The sequence below is a fragment of the Astatotilapia calliptera genome, chromosome 23 (genome assembly GCF_964374335.1).
Source record: "Astatotilapia calliptera chromosome 23, fAstCal68.1, whole genome shotgun sequence".
Lineage (NCBI taxonomy): Eukaryota > Metazoa > Chordata > Actinopteri > Cichliformes > Cichlidae > Astatotilapia > Astatotilapia calliptera.
The window spans coordinates 22,235,861-22,261,737 of NC_137443.1; the positions used below are offsets into that span (position 1 = coordinate 22,235,861).

The following is a 25,877-nucleotide window of genomic DNA, read 5'->3' on the forward strand; positions in this document are numbered from 1 at the left end:
CATGGGAGAAATGCTGTGGCATGCACTTATTTCAAGCAACAATCAATTATTTCAAGCAACAATCAAGCAATATCCACCAGCCACGTGAGCAAACCAACACCAGCAGTTGATTCAACCAGACTCCAACGAACGTTCGTGAAAAGAGGGAGCTTCTGCCAGACCACGTGGCCTAACGGACAAGGCGTCTGACTTCGGATCAGAAGATTGAGGGTTCAAGTCCCTTCGTGGTTTGTTGTGAGTCCTTGAGGAGCAGGCATGCGTTCCCAATTAGATTGCAGCAGGCCAACCTCGGATCCTTTATGTCATCCAAAATTGCTACACTTTTGTCAATTTCATGTCCTTCAACAGAGACTCTACGAGTTCTCAAACGAGGCTCGAATGGCCAGGTTGCGGACTGAAGCTATGAACTTGGCCTTATCAGTGCCAGGCCCCAGTGGTCTTGGCTTAGAAGCAACCATAGAAAGTCAATAACATGCCATGACCTCAAGCGACATGGGTGAAAAAATCACGACTTGGAAGCAGGCTGTTGGTGGAACTACACCTGCATAGGTGGCTTCTGATCAGTAGGAGCTTCCAAGAGTTGGCTTTCATTGGTACTGCTTGAAGTAATTTCTTGTAAACACACATTTCTCTTGTGTTGTTAACAGTTCTTCCACCCTCTTTTTTGGTATATCAGTCAACAGAATGATTTTGTAGGCCGGTTAGCTCAGCTGGTCAGAGCGTGGTGCTAATAACGCCAAGGTCATGGGTTCAATTCCCATACTGGCCATTCCAACAGCCATCCAACGTACTGTCTCATGATAGACTGTGGTTTTTTTTGGGTGGGATCCAAGAAAAAACCTCTGCCAACTTCCAGGTGAGTGATGTACGCAACTACAAATGACAGCAAACCACAAAATTCACTGACACATGACACGCTAATGAATACATTACATGCTTAGCTGCAATCTCCAAATCACTTTTCCAGCTACTTTCTGGATAAATCACTCATTTCCAAAGTCTGACACAGCATACTGCATCAAAAACTGCTGCTTTATATCCTCACCTAACGACCCTAACTTTAGAAGACGCACACCATGTATTGTTTTGTGGCAAATTTCTTCTTAAAGCATTTTTTGTAAGTCAACAAACAGACTTCTTTTTTTCCCACTATGTTGAAGTAATTTCGTGTAAACACACATTTCTCTTGTGTTCTTAACAGTTCTTCCACCCTCTCTTTTTTGGCATATTAGTCAACAAAAGGATGGGTTCACACACATTTTGTAGGCCGGTTAGCTCAGCTGGTCAGAGCGTGGTGCTAATAACGCCAAGGTCATGGGTTCAATCCCCATACTGGCCATTCAACAGCCATCCAACGTGCTGTCTCATGATAGACTGTGGATTTTATTGGGTGGGATCCAACAAAAAACCTCTGCCAACTTCCAGGTGACAGATCGGGCCACGTAAGCTTTATGACCTTCATTGGCAGTCTGCCTTAGTGGGTGGATCCACTGTGCATGTGGCAGGTAGGACTACATTTTTAAGAGCGTGATACATGGGAGAAATGCTGTGGCATGCACTTATTTCAAGCAACAATCAATTATTTCAAGCAACAATCAAGCAATATCCACCAGCCACGTGAGCAAACCAACACCAGCAGTTGATTCAACCAGACTCCAACGAACGTTCGTGAAAAGAGGGAGCTTCTGCTAGACCACGTGGCCTAACGGACAAGGCGTCTGACTTCGGATCAGAAGATTGAGGGTTCAAGTCCCTTCGTGGTTTGTTGTGAGTCCTTGAGGAGCAGGCATGCGTTCCCAGTTAGATTGCAGCAGGCCAACCTCGGATCCTTTATGTCATCCAAAATTGCTACACTTTTGTCAATTTCATGTCCTTCAACAGAGACTCTACGAGTTCTCAAACGAGGCTCGAATGGCCAGGTTGCGGACTGAAGCCATGAACTTGGCCTTATCAGTGCCAGGCCCCAGTGGTCTTGGCTTAGAAGCAACCATAGAAAGTCAATAACATGCCATGACCTCAAGCGACATGGGTGAAAAAATCACGACTTGGAAGCAGGCTGTTGGTGGAACTACACCTGCATAGGTGGCTTCTGATCAGTAGGAGCTTCCAAGAGTTGGCTTTCATTGGTACTGCTTGAAGTAATTTCTTGTAAACACACATTTCTCTTGTGTTGTTAACAGTTCTTCCACCCTCTTTTTTGGTATATCAGTCAACAGAATGATTTTGTAGGCCGGTTAGCTCAGCTGGTCAGAGCGTGGTGCTAATAACGCAAAGGTCATGGGTTCAATTCCCATACTGGCCATCCAACGTACTGTCTCATGATAGACTGTGGTTTTTTTTTGGGTGGGATCCAAGAAAAAACCTCTGCCAACTTCCAGGTGAGTGATGTACGCAACTACAAATGACAGCAAACCACAAAATTCACTGACACATGACACGCTAATGAATACATTACATGCTTAGCTGCAATCTCCAAATCACTTTTCCAGCTACTTTCTGGATAAATCACTCATTTCCAAAGTCTGACACAGCATACTGCATCAAAAACTGCTGCTTTATATCCTCACCTAACGACCCTAACTTTAGAAGACGCACACCATGTATTGTTTTGTGGCAAATTTTGTCTTAAAGCATTTTTTGTAAGTCAACAGAAGACTTCTTTTTTTTCCCACTATGTTGAAGTAATTTCGTGTAAACACACATTTCTCTTGTGTTCTTAACAGTTCTTCCACCCTCTCTTTTTTGGCATATTAGTCAACAAAAGGATGGGTTCACACGCATTTTGTAGGCCGGTTAGCTCAGCTGGTCAGAGCGTGGTGCTAATAACGCCAAGGTCATGGGTTCAATCCCCATACTGGCCATTCAACAGCCATCCAACGTGCTGTCTCATGATAGACTGTGGATTTTATTGGGTGGGATCCAACAAAAAACCTCTGCCAACTTCCAGGTGACAGATCGGGCCACGTAAGCTTTATGACCTTCATTGGCAGTCTGGCTTAGTGGGTGGATCCACTGTGCATGTGGCAGGTAGGACTACATTTTTAAGAGCGTGATACATGGGAGAAATGCTGTGGCATGCACTTATTTCAAGCAACAATCAATTATTTCAAGCAACAATCAAGCAATATCCACCAGCCACGTGAGCAAACCAACACCAGCAGTTGATTCAACCAGACTCCAACGAACGTTCGTGAAAAGAGGGAGCTTCTGCCAGACCACGTGGCCTAACAGACAAGGCGTCTGACTTCGGATCAGAAGATTGAGGGTTCAAGTCCCTTCGTGGTTTGTTGTGAGTCCTTGAGGAGCAGGCATGCGTTCCCAGTTAGATTGCAGCAGGCCAACCTCGGATCCTTTATGTCATCCAAAATTGCTACACTTTTGTCAATTTCATGTCCTTCAACAGAGACTCTACGAGTTCTCAAACGAGGCTCGAATGGCCAGGTTGCGGACTGAAGCCATGAATGACAGCAAACCACAAAATTCACTGACACATGACACGCTAATGAATACATTACATGCTTAGCTACAATCTCCAAATCACTTTTCCAGCTACTTTCTGGATAAATCACTCATTTCCAAAGTCTGACACAGCATACTGCATCAAAAACTGCTGCTTTATATCCTCACCTAACGACCCTAACTTTAGAAGACGCACACCATGTATTGTTTAGTGGCAAATTTCTTCTTAAAGCATTTTTTGTAAGTCAACAGAAGACTTCTTTTTTTCCCACTATGTTGAAGTAATTTCGTGTAAACACACATTTCTCTTGTGTTCTTAACAGTTCTGCCACCCTCTCGTTTTTGGCATATTAGTCAACAAAAGGATGGGTTCACACACATTTTGTAGGCCGGTTAGCTCAGCTGGTCAGAGCGTGGTGCTAATAACGCCAAGGTCATGGGTTCAATCCCCATACTGGCCATTCAACAGCCATCCAACGTGCTGTCTCATGATAGACTGTGGATTTTATTGGGTGGGATCCAACAAAAAACCTCTGCCAACTTCCAGGTGACAGATCGGGCCACGTAAGCTTTATGACCTTCATTGGCAGTCTGGCTTAGTGGGTGGATCCACTGTGCATGTGGCAGGTAGGACTACATTTTTAAGAGCGTGATACATGGGAGAAATGCTGTGGCATGCACTTATTTCAAGCAACAATCAATTATTTCAAGCAACAATCAAGCAATATCCACCAGCCACGTGAGCAAACCAACACCAGCAGTTGATTCAACCAGACTCCAACGAACGTTCGTGAAAAGAGGGAACTTCTGCCAGACCACGTGGCCTAACGGACAAGGCGTCTGACTTCGGATCAGAAGATTGAGGGTTCAAGTCCCTTCGTGGTTTGTTGTGAGTCCTTGAGGAGCAGGCATGCTTCCCAGTTAGATTGCAGCAGGCCAACCTCGGATCCTTTATGTCATCCAAAATTGCTACACTTTTGTCAATTTCATGTCCTTCAACAGAGACTCTACGAGTTCTCAAACGAGGCTCGAATGGCCAGGTTGCGGACTGAAGCCATGAACTTGGCCTTATCAGTGCCAGGCCCCAGTGGTCTTGGCTTAGAAGCAACCATAGAAAGTCAATAACATGCCATGACCTCAAGCGACATGGGTGAAAAAATCACGACTTGGAAGCAGGCTGTTGGTGGAACTACACCTGCATAGGTGGCTTCTGATCAGTAGGAGCTTCCAAGAGTTGGCTTTCATTGGTACTGCTTGAAGTAATTTCTTGTAAACACACATTTCTCTTGTGTTGTTAACAGTTCTTCCACCCTCTTTTTTGGTATATCAGTCAACAGAATGATTTTGTAGGCCGGTTAGCTCAGCTGGTCAGAGCGTGGTGCTAATAACGCCAAGGTCATGGATTCAATCCCCATACTGGCCATTCCAACAGCCATCCAACGTACTGTCTCATGATAGACTGTGGTTTTTTTTGGGTGGGATCCAAGAAAAAACCTCTGCCAACTTCCAGGTGAGTGATGTACGCAACTACAAATGACAGCAAACCACAAAATTCACTGACACATGACACGCTAATGAATACATTACATGCTTAGCTACAATCTTCAAATCACTTTTCCAGCTACTTTCTGGATAAATCACTCACTTCCAAAGTCTGACACAGCATACTGCATCAAAAACTGCTGCTTTATATCCTCACCTAACGACCCTAACTTTAGAAGACGCACACCATGTATTGTTTTGTGGCAAATTTCTTCTTAAAGCATTTTTTGTAAGTCAACAGAAGACTTCTTTTTTTCCCACTATGTTGAAGTAATTTCTTGTAAACACACATTTCTCTTGTGTTCTTAACAGTTCTTCCACCCTCTCTTTTTTGGTATATTAGTCAACAAAAGGATGGGTTCACACACATTTTGTAGGCCGGTTAGCTCAGCTGGTCAGAGCGTGGTGCTAATAACGCCAAGGTCATGGGTTCAATCCCCATACTGGCCATTCAACAGCCATCCAACGTGCTGTCTCATGATAGAATGGTGATTTTATTGGGTGGGATCCAACAAAAAACCTCTGCCAACTTCCAGGTGACAGATCGGGCCACGTAAGCTTTATGACCTTCATTGGCAGATAATACTCTGGCTTAGTGGGTGGATCCACTGTGCATGTGGCACGTAGGACTACATTTTTAAGAGCGTGATACATGGGAGAAATGCTGTGGCATGCACTTATTTCAAGCAACAATCAATTATTTCAAGCAACAATCAAGCAATATCCACCAGCCACGTGAGCAACCCAACACCAGCAGTTGATTCAACCAGACTCCAACGAACGTTCGTGAAAAGAGGGAACTTCTGCCAGACCACGTGGCCTAACGGACAAGGCGTCTGACTTCGGATCAGAAGATTGAGGGTTCAAGTCCCTTCGTGGTTTGTTGTGAGTCCTTGAGGAGCAGGCATGCGTTCCCAGTTAGATTGCAGCAGGCCAACCTCGGATCCTTTATGTCATCCAAAATTGCTACACTTTTGTCAATTTCATGTCCTTCAACAGAGACTCTACGAGTTCTCAAACGAGGCTCGAATGGCCAGGTTGCGGACTGAAGCCATGAATGACAGCAAACCACAAAATTCACTGACACATGACACGCTAATGAATACTAGAGATGGACCGATCCGATATTACGTATCGGTATCGGTCCGATACTGACCTAAATTACTGGATCGGATATCGGAGAAAAATAAAAAATGTAATCCGATCCATTAAATATCACGAAAGCACCTCACAAAACTTGCAACACGCCGTAACTCACCTCAGAACGTTAGCAGTCGGAGCAGTATGCATCACGTGATAGAGCGGCTGTGGCATGCGGGACCTGTCGGTGGTCTGGATAGCATTTGGAGCTTCGCTAGCAACCCGGCATTTCATCTCCGACAAAGTTATCCCGAGAGAAGTAAAGCAAGTGTGTAAGTCCATCTCTGAATGTTTGTAAAGCATTCCTGCGTTAAGCTTACCAAACGATATATGGAGCGACTGCCTCTTCTGGCTGCTACTTCAATCATGAAACTGCTTAATGATCAGCTGATCGGCTTTTCTGTCGCGAGTCCGTGTCTCTAGTTTGCTTTTGGCCCACTTTGCACCAGAAAGAGGAAACCAGCGGCTGAACAACAGCAGCACGTTTAAGCTTGATCAGCTGTTGTTAGAATTTATTTATTATTACTTTCTACTCGAGGATCTTTTTCTATGTAGCTGACGGCTGGTAACTGTGCAGGGGCGGATCTAGCAAAGTTTAGCCAGGGGGGCCGATAGGGCATTAACTGGGAAAAGGGGGCACAAAGACATACTTTTCTTTCTTATTCTCATTTAAAATGTCGAGCTTTTAATAAATAATTATCTGACACCCAAAGTTTTAATTTGATGTAAAACGAATAGAAGTCAATTACTGTATATAGTGACTATTAAGTCTAATATATATACCCTAGTAAGCTATAGTACTTTTTCCTTTGGGAAGGTACCATCTGTGCAGTCTGCAATTTTGTTGAAGAAAGATGTTGAATCTATTTAATATTTCTTGAAAAATAATTGATTTCTGTGCTTTTTTTTTTTTTCACACTGCATCAAATTAAGGTTGATTACGTCGATTAAGCATCATGAGGTGGAGCGTGAGGGGTGGTTCCCTATTTTTTATTTATTTATTTTTGTTGTTGCTGGGAGTTGGAACCCTATTAGTTAGGTTGCTTAATATTTACGCTAAGTACTCTTTAAAATACCAGAATAGGGAGGATGGTGTAGGTTTAAGTTTATTAGATTGATCAGTATTGCTGAACTATGAAATTTTTTTTTTTTTGCATACAGGTATAACAGAATAGCTTTAGTGTAGTTGTTGTTTTAAACTTGAGTATGAACTTATACAAAATGCAGCAAGATATTTTAAAAAAAAACCAGTTTTGTTGATTAAAAAACACTATATCGGATTCATATCGGTATCGGCAGATATCCAAATTTATGATATCGGTATCGGTATCGGACATAAAAAAGTGGTATCGTGCCATCTCTAATGAATACATTACATGCTTAGCTGCAATCTCCAAATCACTTTTCCAGCTACTTTCTGGATAAATCACTCATTTCCAAAGTCTGACACAGCATACTGCATCAAAAACTGCTGCTTTATATCCTCACCTAACGACCCTAACTTTAGAAGACGCACACCATGTATTGTTTTGTGGCAAATTTCTTCTTAAAGCATTTTTTGTAAGTCAACAGAAGACTTCTTTTTTTCCCACTATGTTGAAGTAATTTCGTGTAAACACACATTTCTCTTGTGTTCTTAACAGTTCTGCCACCCTCTCGTTTTTGGCATATTAGTCAACAAAAGGATGGGTTCACACACATTTTGTAGGCCGGTTAGCTCAGCTGGTCAGAGCGTGGTGCTAATAACGCCAAGGTCATGGGTTCAATCCCCATACTGGCCATTCAACAGCCATCCAACGTGCTGTCTCATGATAGACTGTGGATTTTATTGGGTGGGATCCAACAAAAAACCTCTGCCAACTTCCAGGTGACAGATCGGGCCACGTAAGCTTTATGACCTTCATTGGCAGTCTGGCTTAGTGGGTGGATCCACTGTGCATGTGGCAGGTAGGACTACATTTTTAAGAGCGTGATACATGGGAGAAATGCTGTGGCATGCACTTATTTCAAGCAACAATCAATTATTTCAAGCAACAATCAAGCAATATCCACCAGCCACGTGAGCAAACCAACACCAGCAGTTGATTCAACCAGACTCCAACGAACGTTCGTGAAAAGAGGGAGCTTCTGCCAGACCACGTGGCCTAACGGACAAGGCGTCTGACTTCGGATCAGAAGATTGAGGGTTCAAGTCCCTTCGTGGTTTGTTGTGAGTCCTTGAGGAGCAGGCATGCGTTCCCAGTTAGATTGCAGCAGGCCAACCTCGGATCCTTTATGTCATCCAAAATTGCTACACTTTTGTCAATTTCATGTCCTTCAACAGAGACTCTACGAGTTCTCAAACGAGGCTCGAATGGCCAGGTTGCGGACTGAAGCCATGAACTTGGCCTTATCAGTGCCAGGCCCCAGTGGTCTTGGCTTAGAAGCAACCATAGAAAGTCAATAACATGCCATGACCTCAAGCGACATGGGTGAAAAAATCACGACTTGGAAGCAGGCTGTTGGTGGAACTACACCTGCATAGGTGGCTTCTGATCAGTAGGAGCTTCCAAGAGTTGGCTTTCATTGGTACTGCTTGAAGTAATTTCTTGTAGACACACATTTCTCTTGTGTTGTTAACAGTTCTTCCACCCTCTTTTTTGGTATATCAGTCAACAGAATGATTTTGTAGGCCGGTTAGCTCAGCTGGTCAGAGCGTGGTGCTAATAACGCCAAGGTCATGGATTCAATCCCCATACTGGCCATTCCAACAGCCATCCAACGTACTGTCTCATGATAGACTGTGGTTTTTTTTGGGTGGGATCCAAGAAAAAACCTCTGCCAACTTCCAGGTGAGTGATGTACGCAACTACAAATGACAGCAAACCACAAAATTCACTGACACATGACACGCTAATGAATACATTACATGCTTAGCTGCAATCTCCAAATCACTTTTCCAGCTACTTTCTGGATAAATCACTCATTTCCAAAGTCTGACACAGCATACTGCATCAAAAACTGCTGCTTTATATCCTCACCTAACGACCCTAACTTTAGAAGACGCACACCATGTATTGTTTAGTGGCAAATTTCTTCTTAAAGCATTTTTTGTAAGTCAACAGAAGACTTCTTTTTTTCCCACTATGTTGAAGTAATTTCGTGTAAACACACATTTCTCTTGTGTTCTTAACAGTTCTTCCACCCTCTCTTTTTTGGCATATTAGTCAACAAAAGGATGGGTTCACACACATTTTGTAGGCCGGTTAGCTCAGCTGGTCAGAGCGTGGTGCTAATAACGCCAAGGTCATGGGTTCAATCCCCATACTGGCCATTCAACAGCCATCCAACGTGCTGTCTCATGATAGACTGTGGATTTTATTGGGTGGGATCCAACAAAAAACCTCTGCCAACTTCCAGGTGACAGATCGGGCCACGTAAGCTTTATGACCTTCATTGGCAGTCTGGCTTAGTGGGTGGATCCACTGTGCATGTGGCAGGTAGGACTACATTTTTAAGAGCGTGATACATGGGAGAAATGCTGTGGCATGCACTTATTTCAAGCAACAATCAATTATTTCAAGCAACAATCAAGCAATATCCACCAGCCACGTGAGCAAACCAACACCAGCAGTTGATTCAACCAGACTCCAACGAACGTTCGTGAAAAGAGGGAGCTTCTGCCAGACCACGTGGCCTAACGGACAAGGCGTCTGACTTCGGATCAGAAGATTGAGGGTTCAAGTCCCTTCGTGGTTTGTTGTGAGTCCTTGAGGAGCAGGCATGCGTTCCTTGTTAGATTGCAGCAGGCCAACCTCGGATCCTTTATGTCATCCAAAATTGCTACACTTTTGTCAATTTCATGTCCTTCAACAGAGACTCTACGAGTTCTCAAACGAGGCTCGAATGGCCAGGTTGCGGACTGAAGCCATGAACTTGGCCTTATCAGTGCCAGGCCCCAGTGGTCTTGGCTTAGAAGCAACCATAGAAAGTCAATAACATGCCATGACCTCAAGCGACATGGGTGAAAAAATCACGACTTGGAAGCAGGCTGTTGGTGGAACTACACCTGCATAGGTGGCTTCTGATCAGTAGGAGCTTCCAAGAGTTGGCTTTCATTGGTACTGCTTGAAGTAATTTCTTGTAAACACACATTTCTCTTGTGTTCTTAACAGTTCTTCCACCCTCTTTTTTGGTATATTAGTCAACAGAATGATTTTGTAGGCCGGTTAGCTCAGCTGGTCAGAGCGTGGTGCTAATAACGCCAAGGTCATGGGTTCAATCCCCATACTGGCCATTCCAACAGCCATCCAACGTACTGTCTCATGATAGACTGTGGTTTTTTTTGGGTGGGATCCAAGAAAAAACCTCTGCCAACTTCCAGGTGAGTGATGTACGCAACTACAAATGACAGCAAACCACAAAATTCACTGACACATGACACGCTAATGAATACATTACATGCTTAGCTACAATCTCCAAATCACTTTTCCAGCTACTTTCTGGATAAATCACTCATTTCCAAAGTCTGACACAGCATACTGCATCAAAAACTGCTGCTTTATATCCTCACCTAACGACCCTAACTTTAGAAGACGCACACCATGTATTGTTTAGTGGCAAATTTCTTCTTAAAGCATTTTTTGTAAGTCAACAGAAGACTTCTTTTTTTCCCACTATGTTGAAGTAATTTCGTGTAAACACACATTTCTCTTGTGTTCTTAACAGTTCTTCCACCCTCTCTTTTTTGGCATATTAGTCAACAAAAGGATGGGTTCACACACATTTTGTAGGCCGGTTAGCTCAGCTGGTCAGAGCGTGGTGCTAATAACGCCAAGGTCATGGGTTCAATCCCCATACTGGCCATTCAACAGCCATCCAACGTGCTGTCTCATGATAGACTGTGGATTTTATTGGGTGGGATCCAACAAAAAACCTCTGCCAACTTCCAGGTGACAGATCGGGCCACGTAAGCTTTATGACCTTCATTGGCAGTCTGGCTTAGTGGGTGGATCCACTGTGCATGTGGCAGGTAGGACTACATTTTTAAGAGCGTGATACATGGGAGAAATGCTGTGGCATGCACTTATTTCAAGCAACAATCAATTATTTCAAGCAACAATCAAGCAATATCCACCAGCCACGTGAGCAAACCAACACCAGCAGTTGATTCAACCAGACTCCAACGAACGTTCGTGAAAAGAGGGAGCTTCTGCCAGACCACGTGGCCTAACGGACAAGGCGTCTGACTTCGGATCAGAAGATTGAGGGTTCAAGTCCCTTCGTGGTTTGTTGTGAGTCCTTGAGGAGCAGGCATGCGTTCCTTGTTAGATTGCAGCAGGCCAACCTCGGATCCTTTATGTCATCCAAAATTGCTACACTTTTGTCAATTTCATGTCCTTCAACAGAGACTCTACGAGTTCTCAAACGAGGCTCGAATGGCCAGGTTGCGGACTGAAGCCATGAACTTGGCCTTATCAGTGCCAGGCCCCAGTGGTCTTGGCTTAGAAGCAACCATAGAAAGTCAATAACATGCCATTACCTCAAGCGACATGGGTGAAAAAATCACGACTTGGAAGCAGGCTGTTGGTGGAACTACACCTGCATAGGTGGCTTCTGATCAGTAGGAGCTTCCAAGAGTTGGCTTTCATTGGTACTGCTTGAAGTAATTTCTTGTAAACACACATTTCTCTTGTGTTGTTAACAGTTCTTCCACCCTCTTTTTTGGTATATCAGTCAACAGAATGATTTTGTAGGCCGGTTAGCTCAGCTGGTCAGAGCGTGGTGCTAATAACGCCAAGGTCATGGGTTCAATCCCCATACTGGCCATTCCAACAGCCATCCAACGTACTGTCTCATGATAGACTGTGGTTTTTTTTGGGTGGGATCCAAGAAAAAACCTCTGCCAACTTCCAGGTGAGTGATGTACGCAACTACAAATGACAGCAAACCACAAAATTCACTGACACATGACACGCTAATGAATACATTACATGCTTGGCTGCAATCTCCAAATCACTTTTCCAGCTACTTTCTGGATAAATCACTCATTTCCAAAGTCTGACACAGCATACTGCATCAAAAACTGCTGCTTTATATCCTCACCTAACGACCCTAACTTTAGAAGACGCACACCATGTATTGTTTTGTGGCAAATTTCTTCTTAAAGCATTTTTTGTAAGTCAACAGAAGACTTCTTTTTTTCCCACTATGTTGAAGTAATTTCGTGTAAACACACATTTCTCTTGTGTTCTTAACAGTTCTTCCACCCTCTCTTTTTTGGCATATTAGTCAACAAAAGGATGGGTTCACACACATTTTGTAGGCCGGTTAGCTCAGCTGGTCAGAGCGTGGTGCTAATAACGCCAAGGTCATGGGTTCAATCCCCATACTGGCCATTCAACAGCATCCAACGTGCTGTCTCATGATAGACTGTGGATTTTATTGGGTGGGATCCAACAAAAAACCTCTGCCAACTTCCAGGTGACAGATCGGGCCACGTAAGCTTTATGACCTTCATTGGCAGTCTGGCTTAGTGGGTGGATCCACTGTGCATGTGGCAGGTAGGACTACATTTTTAAGAGCGTGATACATGGGAGAAATGCTGTGGCATGCACTTATTTCAAGCAACAATCAATTATTTCAAGCAACAATCAAGCAATATCCACCAGCCACGTGAGCAAACCAACACCAGCAGTTGATTCAACCAGACTCCAACGAACGTTCGTGAAAAGAGGGAGCTTCTGCCAGACCACGTGGCCTAACGGACAAGGCGTCTGACTTCGGATCAGAAGATTGAGGGTTCAAGTCCCTTCGTGGTTTGTTGTGAGTCCTTGAGGAGCAGGCATGCGTTCCTTGTTAGATTGCAGCAGGCCAACCTCGGATCCTTTATGTCATCCAAAATTGCTACACTTTTGTCAATTTCATGTCCTTCAACAGAGACTCTACGAGTTCTCAAACGAGGCTCGAATGGCCAGGTTGCGGACTGAAGCCATGAACTTGGCCTTATCAGTGCCAGGCCCCAGTGGTCTTGGCTTAGAAGCAACCATAGAAAGTCAATAACATGCCATTACCTCAAGCGACATGGGTGAAAAAAATCACGACTTGGAAGCAGGCTGTTGGTGGAACTACACCTGCATAGGTGGCTTCTGATCAGTAGGAGCTTCCAAGAGTTGGCTTTCATTGGTACTGCTTGAAGTAATTTCTTGTAAACACACATTTCTCTTGTGTTGTTAACAGTTCTTCCACCCTCTTTTTTGGTATATCAGTCAACAGAATGATTTTGTAGGCCGGTTAGCTCAGCTGGTCAGAGCGTGGTGCTAATAACGCCAAGGTCATGGGTTCAATCCCCATACTGGCCATTCCAACAGCCATCCAACGTACTGTCTCATGATAGACTGTGGTTTTTTTTGGGTGGGATCCAAGAAAAAACCTCTGCCAACTTCCAGGTGAGTGATGTACGCAACTACAAATGACAGCAAACCACAAAATTCACTGACACATGACACGCTAATGAATACATTACATGCTTGGCTGCAATCTCCAAATCACTTTTCCAGCTACTTTCTGGATAAATCACTCATTTCCAAAGTCTGACACAGCATACTGCATCAAAAACTGCTGCTTTATATCCTCACCTAACGACCCTAACTTTAGAAGACGCACACCATGTATTGTTTTGTGGCAAATTTCTTCTTAAAGCATTTTTTGTAAGTCAACAGAAGACTTCTTTTTTTCCCACTATGTTGAAGTAATTTCGTGTAAACACACATTTCTCTTGTGTTCTTAACAGTTCTTCCACCCTCTCTTTTTTGGCATATTAGTCAACAAAAGGATGGGTTCACACACATTTTGTAGGCCGGTTAGCTCAGCTGGTCAGAGCGTGGTGCTAATAACGCCAAGGTCATGGGTTCAATCCCCATACTGGCCATTCAACAGCATCCAACGTGCTGTCTCATGATAGACTGTGGATTTTATTGGGTGGGATCCAACAAAAAACCTCTGCCAACTTCCAGGTGACAGATCGGGCCACGTAAGCTTTATGACCTTCATTGGCAGTCTGGCTTAGTGGGTGGATCCACTGTGCATGTGGCAGGTAGGACTACATTTTTAAGAGCGTGATACATGGGAGAAATGCTGTGGCATGCACTTATTTCAAGCAACAATCAATTATTTCAAGCAACAATCAAGCAATATCCACCAGCCACGTGAGCAAACCAACACCAGCAGTTGATTCAACCAGACTCCAACGAACGTTCGTGAAAAGAGGGAGCTTCTGCCAGACCACGTGGCCTAACGGACAAGGCGTCTGACTTCGGATCAGAAGATTGAGGGTTCAAGTCCCTTCGTGGTTTGTTGTGAGTCCTTGAGGAGCAGGCATGCGTTCCTTGTTAGATTGCAGCAGGCCAACCTCGGATCCTTTATGTCATCCAAAATTGCTACACTTTTGTCAATTTCATGTCCTTCAACAGAGACTCTACGAGTTCTCAAACGAGGCTCGAATGGCCAGGTTGCGGACTGAAGCCATGAACTTGGCCTTATCAGTGCCAGGCCCCAGTGGTCTTGGCTTAGAAGCAACCATAGAAAGTCAATAACATGCCATTACCTCAAGCGACATGGGTGAAAAAAATCACGACTTGGAAGCAGGCTGTTGGTGGAACTACACCTGCATAGGTGGCTTCTGATCAGTAGGAGCTTCCAAGAGTTGGCTTTCATTGGTACTGCTTGAAGTAATTTCTTGTAAACACACATTTCTCTTGTGTTGTTAACAGTTCTTCCACCCTCTTTTTTGGTATATCAGTCAACAGAATGATTTTGTAGGCCGGTTAGCTCAGCTGGTCAGAGCGTGGTGCTAATAACGCCAAGGTCATGGATTCAATCCCCATACTGGCCATTCCAACAGCCATCCAACGTACTGTCTCATGATAGACTGTGGTTTTTTTTGGGTGGGATCCAAGAAAAAACCTCTGCCAACTTCCAGGTGAGTGATGTACGCAACTACAAATGACAGCAAACCACAAAATTCACTGACACATGACACGCTAATGAATACATTACATGCTTAGCTACAATCTCCAAATCACTTTTCCAGCTACTTTCTGGATAAATCACTCACTTCCAAAGTCTGACACAGCATACTGCATCAAAAACTGCTGCTTTATATCCTCACCTAACGACCCTAACTTTAGAAGACGCACACCATGTATTGTTTTGTGGCAAATTTCTTCTTAAAGCATTTTTTGTAAGTCAACAGAAGACTTCTTTTTTTCCCACTATGTTGAAGTAATTTCTTGTAAACACACATTTCTCTTGTGTTCTTAACAGTTCTTCCACCCTCTCTTTTTTGGTATATTAGTCAACAAAAGGATGGGTTCACACACATTTTGTAGGCCGGTTAGCTCAGCTGGTCAGAGCGTGGTGCTAATAACGCCAAGTTCATGGGTTCAATTCCCATACTGGCCATTCAACAGCCATCCAACGTGCTGTCTCATGATAGAATGTGGATTTTATTGGGTGGGATCCAACAAAAAACCTCTGCCAACTTCCAGGTGACAGATCGGGCCACGTAAGCTTTATGACCTTCATTGGCAGATAATACTCTGGCTTAGTGGGTGGATCCAATGTGCATGTGGCACGTAGGACTACATTTTTAAGAGCGTGATACATGGGAGAAATGCTGTGGCATGCACTTATTTCAAGCAACAATCAATTATTTCAAGCAACAATCAAGCAATATCCACCAGCCACGTGAGCAACCCAACACCAGCAGTTGATTCAACCAGACTCCAACGAACGTTCGTGAAAAGAGGGAGCTTCTGCCAGACCACGTGGCCTAACGGACAAGGCGTCTGACTTCGGATCAGAAGATTGAGGGTTCAAGTCCCTTCGTGGTTTGTTGTGAGTCCTTGAGGAGCAGCCATGCTTCCCAGTTAGATTGCAGCAGGCCAACCTCGGATCCTTTATGTCATCCAAAATTGCTACACTTTTGTCAATTTCATGTCCTTCAACAGAGACTCTACGAGTTCTCAAACGAGGCTCGAATGGCCAGGTTGCGGACTGAAGCCATGAATGACAGCAAACCACAAAATTCACTGACACATGACACGCTAATGAATACATTACATGCTTAGCTACAATCTCCAAATCACTTTTCCAGCTACTTTCTGGATAAATCACTCATTTCCAAAGTCTGACACAGCATACTGCATCAAAAACTGCTGCTTTATATCCTCACCTAACGACCCTAACTTTAGAAGACGCACACCATGTATTGTTTAGTGGCAAATTTCTTCTTAAAGCATTTTTTGTAAGTCAACAGAAGACTTCTTTTTTTCCCACTATGTTGAAGTAATTTCGTGTAAACACACATTTCTCTTGTGTTCTTAACAGTTCTGCCACCCTCTCGTTTTTGGCATATTAGTCAACAAAAGGATGGGTTCACACACATTTTGTAGGCCGGTTAGCTCAGCTGGTCAGAGCGTGATGCTAATAACGCCAAGGTCATGGGTTCAATCCCCATACTGGCCATCCAACGTGCTGTCTCATGATAGACTGTGGATTTTATTGGGTGGGATCCAACAAAAAACCTCTGCCAACTTCCAGGTGACAGATCGGGCCACGTAAGCTTTATGACCTTCATTGGCAGTCTGGCTTAGTGGGTGGATCCACTGTGCATGTGGCAGGTAGGACTACATTTTTAAGAGCGTGATACATGGGAGAAATGCTGTGGCATGCACTTATTTCAAGCAACAATCAATTATTTCAAGCAACAATCAAGCAATATCCACCAGCCACTTGAGCAAACCAACACCAGCAGTTGATTCAACCAGACTCCAACGAACGTTCGTGAAAAGAGGGAGCTTCTGCCAGACCACGTGGCCTAACGGACAAGGCGTCTGACTTCGGATCAGAAGATTGAGGGTTCAAGTCCCTTCGTGGTTTGTTGTGAGTCCTTGAGGAGCAGGCATGCGTTCCTTGTTAGATTGCAGCAGGCCAACCTCGGATCCTTTATGTCATCCAAAATTGCTACACTTTTGTCAATTTCATGTCCTTCAACAGAGACTCTACGAGTTCTCAAACGAGGCTCGAATGGCCAGGTTGCGGACTGAAGCCATGAACTTGGCCTTATCAGTGCCAGGCCCCAGTGGTCTTGGCTTAGAAGCAACCATAGAAAGTCAATAACATGCCATTACCTCAAGCGACATGGGTGAAAAAAATCACGACTTGGAAGCAGGCTGTTGGTGGAACTACACCTGCATAGGTGGCTTCTGATCAGTAGGAGCTTCCAAGAGTTGGCTTTCATTGGTACTGCTTGAAGTAATTTCTTGTAAACACACATTTCTCTTGTGTTGTTAACAGTTCTTCCACCCTCTTTTTTGGTATATCAGTCAACAGAATGATTTTGTAGGCCGGTTAGCTCAGCTGGTCAGAGCGTGGTGCTAATAACGCCAAGGTCATGGATTCAATCCCCATACTTGCCATTCCAACAGCCATCCAACGTACTGTCTCATGATAGACTGTGGTTTTTTTTTGGGTGGGATCCAAGAAAAAACCTCTGCCAACTTCCAGGTGAGTGATGTACGCAACTACAAATGACAGCAAACCACAAAATTCACTGACACATGACACGCTAATGAATACATTACATGCTTAGCTACAATCTCCAAATCACTTTTCCAGCTACTTTCTGGATAAATCACTCACTTCCAAAGTCTGACACAGCATACTGCATCAAAAACTGCTGCTTTATATCCTCACCTAACGACCCTAACTTTAGAAGACGCACACCATGTATTGTTTTGTGGCAAATTTCTTCTTAAAGCATTTTTTGTAAGTCAACAAACAGACTTCTTTTTTTCCCACTATGTTGAAGTAATTTCGTGTAAACACACATTTCTCTTGTGTTCTTAACAGTTCTTCCACCCTCTCTTTTTTGGCATATTAGTCAACAAAAGGATGGGTTCACACACATTTTGTAGGCCGGTTAGCTCAGCTGGTCAGAGCGTGGTGCTAATAACGCCAAGGTCATGGGTTCAATTCCCATACTGGCCATTCAACAGCCATCCAACGTGCTGTCTCATGATAGACTGTGGATTTTATTGGGTGGGATCCAACAAAAAACCTCTGCCAACTTCCAGGTGACAGATCGGGCCACGTAAGCTTTATGACCTTCATTGGCAGTCTGCCTTAGTGGGTGGATCCACTGTGCATGTGGCAGGTAGGACTACATTTTTAAGAGCGTGATACATGGGAGAAATGCTGTGGCATGCACTTATTTCAAGCAACAATCAATTATTTCAAGCAACAATCAAGCAATATCCACCAGCCACGTGAGCAAACCAACACCAGCAGTTGATTCAACCAGACTCCAACGAACGTTCGTGAAAAGAGGGAGCTTCTGCTAGACCACGTGGCCTAACGGACAAGGCGTCTGACTTCGGATCAGAAGATTGAGGGTTCAAGTCCCTTCGTGGTTTGTTGTGAGTCCTTGAGGAGCAGGCATGCGTTCCCAGTTAGATTGCAGCAGGCCAACCTCGGATCCTTTATGTCATCCAAAATTGCTACACTTTTGTCAATTTCATGTCCTTCAACAGAGACTCTACGAGTTCTCAAACGAGGCTCGAATGGCCAGGTTGCGGACTGAAGCCATGAACTTGGCCTTATCAGTGCCAGGCCCCAGTGGTCTTGGCTTAGAAGCAACCATAGAAAGTCAATAACATGCCATGACCTCAAGCGACATGGGTGAAAAAATCACGACTTGGAAGCAGGCTGTTGGTGGAACTACACCTGCATAGGTGGCTTCTGATCAGTAGGAGCTTCCAAGAGTTGGCTTTCATTGGTACTGCTTGAAGTAATTTCTTGTAAACACACATTTCTCTTGTGTTGTTAACAGTTCTTCCACCCTCTTTTTTGGTATATCAGTCAACAGAATGATTTTGTAGGCCGGTTAGCTCAGCTGGTCAGAGCGTGGTGCTAATAACGCAAAGGTCATGGGTTCAATTCCCATACTGGCCATCCAACGTACTGTCTCATGATAGACTGTGGTTTTTTTTGGGTGGGATCCAAGAAAAAACCTCTGCCAACTTCCAGGTGAGTGATGTACGCAACTACAAATGACAGCAAACCACAAAATTCACTGACACATGACACGCTAATGAATACATTACATGCTTAGCTGCAATCTCCAAATCACTTTTCCAGCTACTTTCTGGATAAATCACTCATTTCCAAAGTCTGACACAGCATACTGCATCAAAAACTGCTGCTTTATATCCTCACCTAACGACCCTAACTTTAGAAGACGCACACCATGTATTGTTTTGTGGCAAATTTCTTCTTAAAGCATTTTTTGTAAGTCAACAAACAGACTTCTTTTTTTCCCACTATGTTGAAGTAATTTCGTGTAAACACACATTTCTCTTGTGTTCTTAACAGTTCTTCCACCCTCTCTTTTTTGGCATATTAGTCAACAAAAGGATGGGTTCACACACATTTTGTAGGCCGGTTAGCTCAGCTGGTCAGAGCGTGGTGCTAATAACGCCAAGGTCATGGGTTCAATCCCCATACTGGCCATTCAACAGCCATCCAACGTGCTGTCTCATGATAGACTGTGGATTTTATTGGGTGGGATCCAACAAAAAACCTCTGCCAACTTCCAGGTGACAGATCGGGCCACGTAAGCTTTATGACCTTCATTGGCAGTCTGCCTTAGTGGGTGGATCCACTGTGCATGTGGCAGGTAGGACTACATTTTTAAGAGCGTGATACATGGGAGAAATGCTGTGGCATGCACTTATTTCAAGCAACAATCAATTATTTCAAGCAACAATCAAGCAATATCCACCAGCCACGTGAGCAAACCAACACCAGCAGTTGATTCAACCAGACTCCAACGAACGTTCGTGAAAAGAGGGAGCTTCTGCTAGACCACGTGGCCTAACGGACAAGGCGTCTGACTTCGGATCAGAAGATTGAGGGTTCAAGTCCCTTCGTGGTTTGTTGTGAGTCCTTGAGGAGCAGGCATGCGTTCCCAGTTAGATTGCAGCAGGCCAACCTCGGATCCTTTATGTCATCCAAAATTGCTACACTTTTGTCAATTTCATGTCCTTCAACAGAGACTCTACGAGTTCTCAAACGAGGCTCGAATGGCCAGGTTGCGGACTGAAGCCATGAACTTGGCCTTATCAGTGCCAGGCCCCAGTGGTCTTGGCTTAGAAGCAACCATAGAAAGTCAATAACATGCCATGACCTCAAGCGACATGGGTGAAAAAATCACGACTTGGAAGCAGGCTGTTGGTGGAACTACACCTGCATAGGTGGCTTCTGATCAGTAGGAGCTTCCAAGAGTTGGCTTTCATTGGTACTGCTTGAAGTAATTTCTTGTAAACACACATTTCTCTTGTGTTGTTAACAGTTCTTCCACCCTCTTTTTTGGTATATCAGTCAACAGAATGATTTTGTAGGCCGGTTAGCTCAGCTGGTCAGAGCGTGGTGCTAATAACGCAAAGGTCATGGGTTCAATTCCCATACTGGCCATCCAACGTACTGTCTCATGATAGACTGTGGTTTTTTTTTGGGTGGGATCCAAGAAAAAACCTCTGCCAACTTCCAGGTGAGTGATGTACGCAACTACAAATGACAGCAAACCACAAAATTCACTGACACATGACACGCTAATGAATACATTACATGCTTAGCTGCAATCTCCAAATCACTTTTCCAGCTACTTTCTGGATAAATCACTCATTTCCAAAGTCTGACACAGCATACTGCATCAAAAACTGCTGCTTTATATCCTCACCTAACGACCCTAACTTTAGAAGACGCACACCATGTATTGTTTTGTGGCAAATTTTGTCTTAAAGCATTTTTTGTAAGTCAACAGAAGACTTCTTTTTTTTCCCACTATGTTGAAGTAATTTCGTGTAAACACACATTTCTCTTGTGTTCTTAACAGTTCTTCCACCCTCTCTTTTTTGGCATATTAGTCAACAAAAGGATGGGTTCACACGCATTTTGTAGGCCGGTTAGCTCAGCTGGTCAGAGCGTGGTGCTAATAACGCCAAGGTCATGGGTTCAATCCCCATACTGGCCATTCAACAGCCATCCAACGTGCTGTCTCATGATAGACTGTGGATTTTATTGGGTGGGATCCAACAAAAAACCTCTGCCAACTTCCAGGTGACAGATCGGGCCACGTAAGCTTTATGACCTTCATTGGCAGTCTGGCTTAGTGGGTGGATCCACTGTGCATGTGGCAGGTAGGACTACATTTTTAAGAGCGTGATACATGGGAGAAATGCTGTGGCATGCACTTATTTCAAGCAACAATCAATTATTTCAAGCAACAATCAAGCAATATCCACCAGCCACGTGAGCAAACCAACACCAGCAGTTGATTCAACCAGACTCCAACGAACGTTCGTGAAAAGAGGGAGCTTCTGCCAGACCACGTGGCCTAACAGACAAGGCGTCTGACTTCGGATCAGAAGATTGAGGGTTCAAGTCCCTTCGTGGTTTGTTGTGAGTCCTTGAGGAGCAGGCATGCGTTCCCAGTTAGATTGCAGCAGGCCAACCTCGGATCCTTTATGTCATCCAAAATTGCTACACTTTTGTCAATTTCATGTCCTTCAACAGAGACTCTACGAGTTCTCAAACGAGGCTCGAATGGCCAGGTTGCGGACTGAAGCCATGAACTTGGCCTTATCAGTGCCAGGCCCCAGTGGTCTTGGCTTAGAAGCAACCATAGAAAGTCAATAACATGCCATGACCTCAAGCGACATGGGTGAAAAAATCACGACTTGGAAGCAGGCTGTTGGTGGAACTACACCTGCATAGGTGGCTTCTGATCAGTAGGAGCTTCCAAGAGTTGGCTTTCATTGGTACTGCTTGAAGTAATTTCTTGTAAACACACATTTCTCTTGTGTTGTTAACAGTTCTTCCACCCTCTTTTTTGGTATATCAGTCAACAGAATGATTTTGTAGGCCGGTTAGCTCAGCTGGTCAGAGCGTGGTGCTAATAACGCCAAGGTCATGGATTCAATCCCTATACTGGCCATTCCAACAGCCATCCAACGTACTGTCTCATGATAGACTGTGGTTTTTTTTGGGTGGGATCCAAGAAAAAACCTCTGCCAACTTCCAGGTGAGTGATGTACGCAACTACAAATGACAGCAAACCACAAAATTCACTGACACATGACACGCTAATGAATACATTACATGCTTAGCTACAATCTCCAAATCACTTTTCCAGCTACTTTCTGGATAAATCACTCACTTCCAAAGTCTGACACAGCATACTGCATCAAAAACTGCTGCTTTATATCCTCACCTAACGACCCTAACTTTAGAAGACGCACACCATGTATTGTTTTGTGGCAAATTTCTTCTTAAAGCATTTTTTGTAAGTCAACAGAAGACTTCTTTTTTTCCCACTATGTTGAAGTAATTTCTTGTAAACACACATTTCTCTTGTGTTCTTAACAGTTCTTCCACCCTCTCTTTTTTGGTATATTAGTCAACAAAAGGATGGGTTCACACACATTTTGTAGGCCGGTTAGCTCAGCTGGTCAGAGCGTGGTGCTAATAACGCCAAGTTCATGGGTTCAATTCCCATACTGGCCATTCAACAGCCATCCAACGTGCTGTCTCATGATAAAATGTGGATTTTATTGGGTGGGATCCAACAAAAAACCTCTGCCAACTTCCAGGTGACAGATCGGGCCACGTAAGCTTTATGACCTTCATTGGCAGATAATACTCTGGCTTAGTGGGTGGATCCAATGTGCATGTGGCACGTAGGACTACATTTTTAAGAGCGTGATACATGGGAGAAATGCTGTGGCATGCACTTATTTCAAGCAACAATCAATTATTTCAAGCAACAATCAAGCAATATCCACCAGCCACGTGAGCAACCCAACACCAGCAGTTGATTCAACCAGACTCCAACGAACGTTCGTGAAACGAGGGAACTTCTGCCAGACCACGTGGCCTAACGGACAAGGCGTCTGACTTCGGATCAGAAGATTGAGGGTTCAAGTCCCTTCGTGGTTTGTTGTGAGTCCTTGAGGAGCAGCCATGCTTCCCAGTTAGATTGCAGCAGGCCAACCTCGGATCCTTTATGTCATCCAAAATTGCTACACTTTTGTCAATTTCATGTCCTTCAACAGAGACTCTACGAGTTCTCAAACGAGGCTCGAATGGCCAGGTTGCGGACTGAAGCCATGAATGACAGCAAACCACAAAATTCACTGACACATGACACGCTAATGAATACATTACATGCTTAGCTACAATCTCCAAATCACTTTTCCAGCTACTTTCTGGATAAATCACTCATTTCCAAAGTCTGACACAGCATACTGCATCAAAAACTGCTGCTTTATATCCTCACCTAACGACCCTAACTTTAGAAGACGCACACCATGTATTGTTTAGTGGCAAATTTCTTCTTAAAGCATTTTTTGTAAGTCAACAGAAGACTTCTTTTTTTCCCACTATGTTGAAGTAATTTCGTGTAAACACACATTTCTCTTGTGTTCTTAACAGTTCTGCCACCCTCTCGTTTTTGGCATATTAGTCAACAAAAGGATGGGTTCACACACATTTTGTAGGCCGGTTAGCTCAGCTGGTCAGAGCGTGGTGCTAATAACGCCAAGGTCATGGGTTCAATCCCCATACTGGCCATTCAACAGCCATCCAACGTGCTGTCTCATGATAGACTGTGGATTTTATTGGGTGGGATCCAACAAAAAACCTCTGCCAACTTCCAGGTGACAGATCGGGCCACGTAAGCTTTATGACCTTCATTGGCAGTCTGGCTTAGTGGGTGGATCCACTGTGCATGTGGCAGGTAGGACTACATTTTTAAGAGCGTGATACATGGGAGAAATGCTGTGGCATGCACTTATTTCAAGCAACAATCAATTATTTCAAGCAACAATCAAGCAATATCCACCAGCCACGTGAGCAAACCAACACCAGCAGTTGATTCAACCAGACTCCAACGAACGTTCGTGAAAAGAGGGAACTTCTGCCAGACCACGTGGCCTAACGGACAAGGCGTCTGACTTCGGATCAGAAGATTGAGGGTTCAAGTCCCTTCGTGGTTTGTTGTGAGTCCTTGAGGAGCAGGCATGCTTCCCAGTTAGATTGCAGCAGGCCAACCTCGGATCCTTTATGTCATCCAAAATTGCTACACTTTTGTCAATTTCATGTCCTTCAACAGAGACTCTACGAGTTCTCAAACGAGGCTCGAATGGCCAGGTTGCGGACTGAAGCCATGAATGACAGCAAACCACAAAATTCACTGACACATGACACGCTAATGAATACATTACATGCTTAGCTGCAATCTCCAAATCACTTTTCCAGCTACTTTCTGGATAAATCACTCATTTCCAAAGTCTGACACAGCATACTGCATCAAAAACTGCTGCTTTATATCCTCACCTAACGACCCTAACTTTAGAAGACGCACACCATGTATTGTTTTGTGGCAAATTTCTTCTTAAAGCATTTTTTGTAAGTCAACAGAAGACTTCTTTTTTTCCCACTATGTTGAAGTAATTTCGTGTAAACACACATTTCTCTTGTGTTCTTAACAGTTCTGCCACCCTCTCGTTTTTGGCATATTAGTCAACAAAAGGATGGGTTCACACACATTTTGTAGGCCGGTTAGCTCAGCTGGTCAGAGCGTGATGCTAATAACGCCAAGGTCATGGGTTCAATCCCCATACTGGCCATCCAACGTGCTGTCTCATGATAGACTGTGGATTTTATTGGGTGGGATCCAACAAAAAACCTCTGCCAACTTCCAGGTGACAGATCGGGCCACGTAAGCTTTATGACCTTCATTGGCAGTCTGGCTTAGTGGGTGGATCCACTGTGCATGTGGCAGGTAGGACTACATTTTTAAGAGCGTGATACATGGGAGAAATGCTGTGGCATGCACTTATTTCAAGCAACAATCAATTATTTCAAGCAACAATCAAGCAATATCCACCAGCCACTTGAGCAAACCAACACCAGCAGTTGATTCAACCAGACTCCAACGAACGTTCGTGAAAAGAGGGAGCTTCTGCCAGACCACGTGGCCTAACGGACAAGGCGTCTGACTTCGGATCAGAAGATTGAGGGTTCAAGTCCCTTCGTGGTTTGTTGTGAGTCCTTGAGGAGCAGGCATGCGTTCCTTGTTAGATTGCAGCAGGCCAACCTCGGATCCTTTATGTCATCCAAAATTGCTACACTTTTGTCAATTTCATGTCCTTCAACAGAGACTCTACGAGTTCTCAAACGAGGCTCGAATGGCCAGGTTGCGGACTGAAGCCATGAACTTGGCCTTATCAGTGCCAGGCCCCAGTGGTCTTGGCTTAGAAGCAACCATAGAAAGTCAATAACATGCCATTACCTCAAGCGACATGGGTGAAAAAAATCACGACTTGGAAGCAGGCTGTTGGTGGAACTACACCTGCATAGGTGGCTTCTGATCAGTAGGAGCTTCCAAGAGTTGGCTTTCATTGGTACTGCTTGAAGTAATTTCTTGTAAACACACATTTCTCTTGTGTTGTTAACAGTTCTTCCACCCTCTTTTTTGGTATATCAGTCAACAGAATGATTTTGTAGGCCGGTTAGCTCAGCTGGTCAGAGCGTGGTGCTAATAACGCCAAGGTCATGGATTCAATCCCCATACTTGCCATTCCAACAGCCATCCAACGTACTGTCTCATGATAGACTGTGGTTTTTTTTTGGGT

At 44.2% G+C, this 25,877-nt stretch overlaps 40 non-coding genes across 40 annotated transcripts; all 40 read left to right on the forward strand.

Moving 5' to 3' along the window:
* The first annotated feature begins 158 nt into the window (after positions 1 to 158).
* Positions 159 to 231, forward strand: trnar-ucg (transfer RNA arginine (anticodon UCG)). The gene has a single exon. It is a non-coding gene; the product is annotated as a tRNA-Arg (tRNA).
* A 464-nt stretch (positions 232 to 695) lies between these two features.
* On the forward strand, positions 696 to 769 carry trnai-aau (transfer RNA isoleucine (anticodon AAU)). The gene has a single exon. It is a non-coding gene; the product is annotated as a tRNA-Ile (tRNA).
* Positions 770 to 1,265: 496 nt separating this feature from the next.
* Positions 1,266 to 1,339, forward strand: trnai-aau (transfer RNA isoleucine (anticodon AAU)). The gene has a single exon. It is a non-coding gene; the product is annotated as a tRNA-Ile (tRNA).
* Positions 1,340 to 1,691: 352 nt separating this feature from the next.
* Positions 1,692 to 1,764, forward strand: trnar-ucg (transfer RNA arginine (anticodon UCG)). Its single transcript has one exon. It is a non-coding gene; the product is annotated as a tRNA-Arg (tRNA).
* Positions 1,765 to 2,228: 464 nt separating this feature from the next.
* trnai-aau (transfer RNA isoleucine (anticodon AAU)) lies at positions 2,229 to 2,302 on the forward strand. The gene has a single exon. It is a non-coding gene; the product is annotated as a tRNA-Ile (tRNA).
* A 485-nt stretch (positions 2,303 to 2,787) lies between these two features.
* trnai-aau (transfer RNA isoleucine (anticodon AAU)) lies at positions 2,788 to 2,861 on the forward strand. Its single transcript has one exon. It is a non-coding gene; the product is annotated as a tRNA-Ile (tRNA).
* A 985-nt stretch (positions 2,862 to 3,846) lies between these two features.
* On the forward strand, positions 3,847 to 3,920 carry trnai-aau (transfer RNA isoleucine (anticodon AAU)). The gene has a single exon. It is a non-coding gene; the product is annotated as a tRNA-Ile (tRNA).
* A 352-nt stretch (positions 3,921 to 4,272) lies between these two features.
* On the forward strand, positions 4,273 to 4,345 carry trnar-ucg (transfer RNA arginine (anticodon UCG)). The gene has a single exon. It is a non-coding gene; the product is annotated as a tRNA-Arg (tRNA).
* A 1,032-nt stretch (positions 4,346 to 5,377) lies between these two features.
* trnai-aau (transfer RNA isoleucine (anticodon AAU)) lies at positions 5,378 to 5,451 on the forward strand. Its single transcript has one exon. It is a non-coding gene; the product is annotated as a tRNA-Ile (tRNA).
* A 359-nt stretch (positions 5,452 to 5,810) lies between these two features.
* trnar-ucg (transfer RNA arginine (anticodon UCG)) lies at positions 5,811 to 5,883 on the forward strand. Its single transcript has one exon. It is a non-coding gene; the product is annotated as a tRNA-Arg (tRNA).
* A 1,965-nt stretch (positions 5,884 to 7,848) lies between these two features.
* Positions 7,849 to 7,922, forward strand: trnai-aau (transfer RNA isoleucine (anticodon AAU)). The gene has a single exon. It is a non-coding gene; the product is annotated as a tRNA-Ile (tRNA).
* Positions 7,923 to 8,274: 352 nt separating this feature from the next.
* Positions 8,275 to 8,347, forward strand: trnar-ucg (transfer RNA arginine (anticodon UCG)). The gene has a single exon. It is a non-coding gene; the product is annotated as a tRNA-Arg (tRNA).
* A 1,033-nt stretch (positions 8,348 to 9,380) lies between these two features.
* trnai-aau (transfer RNA isoleucine (anticodon AAU)) lies at positions 9,381 to 9,454 on the forward strand. Its single transcript has one exon. It is a non-coding gene; the product is annotated as a tRNA-Ile (tRNA).
* Positions 9,455 to 9,806: 352 nt separating this feature from the next.
* trnar-ucg (transfer RNA arginine (anticodon UCG)) lies at positions 9,807 to 9,879 on the forward strand. Its single transcript has one exon. It is a non-coding gene; the product is annotated as a tRNA-Arg (tRNA).
* A 464-nt stretch (positions 9,880 to 10,343) lies between these two features.
* Positions 10,344 to 10,417, forward strand: trnai-aau (transfer RNA isoleucine (anticodon AAU)). Its single transcript has one exon. It is a non-coding gene; the product is annotated as a tRNA-Ile (tRNA).
* Positions 10,418 to 10,912: 495 nt separating this feature from the next.
* Positions 10,913 to 10,986, forward strand: trnai-aau (transfer RNA isoleucine (anticodon AAU)). The gene has a single exon. It is a non-coding gene; the product is annotated as a tRNA-Ile (tRNA).
* Positions 10,987 to 11,338: 352 nt separating this feature from the next.
* Positions 11,339 to 11,411, forward strand: trnar-ucg (transfer RNA arginine (anticodon UCG)). The gene has a single exon. It is a non-coding gene; the product is annotated as a tRNA-Arg (tRNA).
* A 464-nt stretch (positions 11,412 to 11,875) lies between these two features.
* Positions 11,876 to 11,949, forward strand: trnai-aau (transfer RNA isoleucine (anticodon AAU)). Its single transcript has one exon. It is a non-coding gene; the product is annotated as a tRNA-Ile (tRNA).
* Positions 11,950 to 12,444: 495 nt separating this feature from the next.
* On the forward strand, positions 12,445 to 12,518 carry trnai-aau (transfer RNA isoleucine (anticodon AAU)). Its single transcript has one exon. It is a non-coding gene; the product is annotated as a tRNA-Ile (tRNA).
* Positions 12,519 to 12,869: 351 nt separating this feature from the next.
* On the forward strand, positions 12,870 to 12,942 carry trnar-ucg (transfer RNA arginine (anticodon UCG)). The gene has a single exon. It is a non-coding gene; the product is annotated as a tRNA-Arg (tRNA).
* Positions 12,943 to 13,407: 465 nt separating this feature from the next.
* On the forward strand, positions 13,408 to 13,481 carry trnai-aau (transfer RNA isoleucine (anticodon AAU)). Its single transcript has one exon. It is a non-coding gene; the product is annotated as a tRNA-Ile (tRNA).
* A 495-nt stretch (positions 13,482 to 13,976) lies between these two features.
* Positions 13,977 to 14,050, forward strand: trnai-aau (transfer RNA isoleucine (anticodon AAU)). The gene has a single exon. It is a non-coding gene; the product is annotated as a tRNA-Ile (tRNA).
* Positions 14,051 to 14,401: 351 nt separating this feature from the next.
* On the forward strand, positions 14,402 to 14,474 carry trnar-ucg (transfer RNA arginine (anticodon UCG)). Its single transcript has one exon. It is a non-coding gene; the product is annotated as a tRNA-Arg (tRNA).
* Positions 14,475 to 15,508: 1,034 nt separating this feature from the next.
* trnai-aau (transfer RNA isoleucine (anticodon AAU)) lies at positions 15,509 to 15,582 on the forward strand. The gene has a single exon. It is a non-coding gene; the product is annotated as a tRNA-Ile (tRNA).
* Positions 15,583 to 15,941: 359 nt separating this feature from the next.
* trnar-ucg (transfer RNA arginine (anticodon UCG)) lies at positions 15,942 to 16,014 on the forward strand. Its single transcript has one exon. It is a non-coding gene; the product is annotated as a tRNA-Arg (tRNA).
* Positions 16,015 to 16,573: 559 nt separating this feature from the next.
* On the forward strand, positions 16,574 to 16,647 carry trnai-aau (transfer RNA isoleucine (anticodon AAU)). The gene has a single exon. It is a non-coding gene; the product is annotated as a tRNA-Ile (tRNA).
* Positions 16,648 to 16,988: 341 nt separating this feature from the next.
* trnar-ucg (transfer RNA arginine (anticodon UCG)) lies at positions 16,989 to 17,061 on the forward strand. The gene has a single exon. It is a non-coding gene; the product is annotated as a tRNA-Arg (tRNA).
* Positions 17,062 to 18,097: 1,036 nt separating this feature from the next.
* On the forward strand, positions 18,098 to 18,171 carry trnai-aau (transfer RNA isoleucine (anticodon AAU)). Its single transcript has one exon. It is a non-coding gene; the product is annotated as a tRNA-Ile (tRNA).
* A 352-nt stretch (positions 18,172 to 18,523) lies between these two features.
* Positions 18,524 to 18,596, forward strand: trnar-ucg (transfer RNA arginine (anticodon UCG)). The gene has a single exon. It is a non-coding gene; the product is annotated as a tRNA-Arg (tRNA).
* Positions 18,597 to 19,060: 464 nt separating this feature from the next.
* trnai-aau (transfer RNA isoleucine (anticodon AAU)) lies at positions 19,061 to 19,134 on the forward strand. The gene has a single exon. It is a non-coding gene; the product is annotated as a tRNA-Ile (tRNA).
* A 484-nt stretch (positions 19,135 to 19,618) lies between these two features.
* trnai-aau (transfer RNA isoleucine (anticodon AAU)) lies at positions 19,619 to 19,692 on the forward strand. Its single transcript has one exon. It is a non-coding gene; the product is annotated as a tRNA-Ile (tRNA).
* A 352-nt stretch (positions 19,693 to 20,044) lies between these two features.
* On the forward strand, positions 20,045 to 20,117 carry trnar-ucg (transfer RNA arginine (anticodon UCG)). Its single transcript has one exon. It is a non-coding gene; the product is annotated as a tRNA-Arg (tRNA).
* Positions 20,118 to 20,581: 464 nt separating this feature from the next.
* Positions 20,582 to 20,655, forward strand: trnai-aau (transfer RNA isoleucine (anticodon AAU)). Its single transcript has one exon. It is a non-coding gene; the product is annotated as a tRNA-Ile (tRNA).
* A 485-nt stretch (positions 20,656 to 21,140) lies between these two features.
* On the forward strand, positions 21,141 to 21,214 carry trnai-aau (transfer RNA isoleucine (anticodon AAU)). The gene has a single exon. It is a non-coding gene; the product is annotated as a tRNA-Ile (tRNA).
* Positions 21,215 to 22,672: 1,458 nt separating this feature from the next.
* On the forward strand, positions 22,673 to 22,746 carry trnai-aau (transfer RNA isoleucine (anticodon AAU)). Its single transcript has one exon. It is a non-coding gene; the product is annotated as a tRNA-Ile (tRNA).
* A 359-nt stretch (positions 22,747 to 23,105) lies between these two features.
* trnar-ucg (transfer RNA arginine (anticodon UCG)) lies at positions 23,106 to 23,178 on the forward strand. Its single transcript has one exon. It is a non-coding gene; the product is annotated as a tRNA-Arg (tRNA).
* Positions 23,179 to 23,737: 559 nt separating this feature from the next.
* trnai-aau (transfer RNA isoleucine (anticodon AAU)) lies at positions 23,738 to 23,811 on the forward strand. Its single transcript has one exon. It is a non-coding gene; the product is annotated as a tRNA-Ile (tRNA).
* Positions 23,812 to 24,163: 352 nt separating this feature from the next.
* On the forward strand, positions 24,164 to 24,236 carry trnar-ucg (transfer RNA arginine (anticodon UCG)). Its single transcript has one exon. It is a non-coding gene; the product is annotated as a tRNA-Arg (tRNA).
* Positions 24,237 to 24,795: 559 nt separating this feature from the next.
* trnai-aau (transfer RNA isoleucine (anticodon AAU)) lies at positions 24,796 to 24,869 on the forward strand. The gene has a single exon. It is a non-coding gene; the product is annotated as a tRNA-Ile (tRNA).
* Positions 24,870 to 25,210: 341 nt separating this feature from the next.
* On the forward strand, positions 25,211 to 25,283 carry trnar-ucg (transfer RNA arginine (anticodon UCG)). The gene has a single exon. It is a non-coding gene; the product is annotated as a tRNA-Arg (tRNA).
* Positions 25,284 to 25,877: the final 594 nt, after the last annotated feature.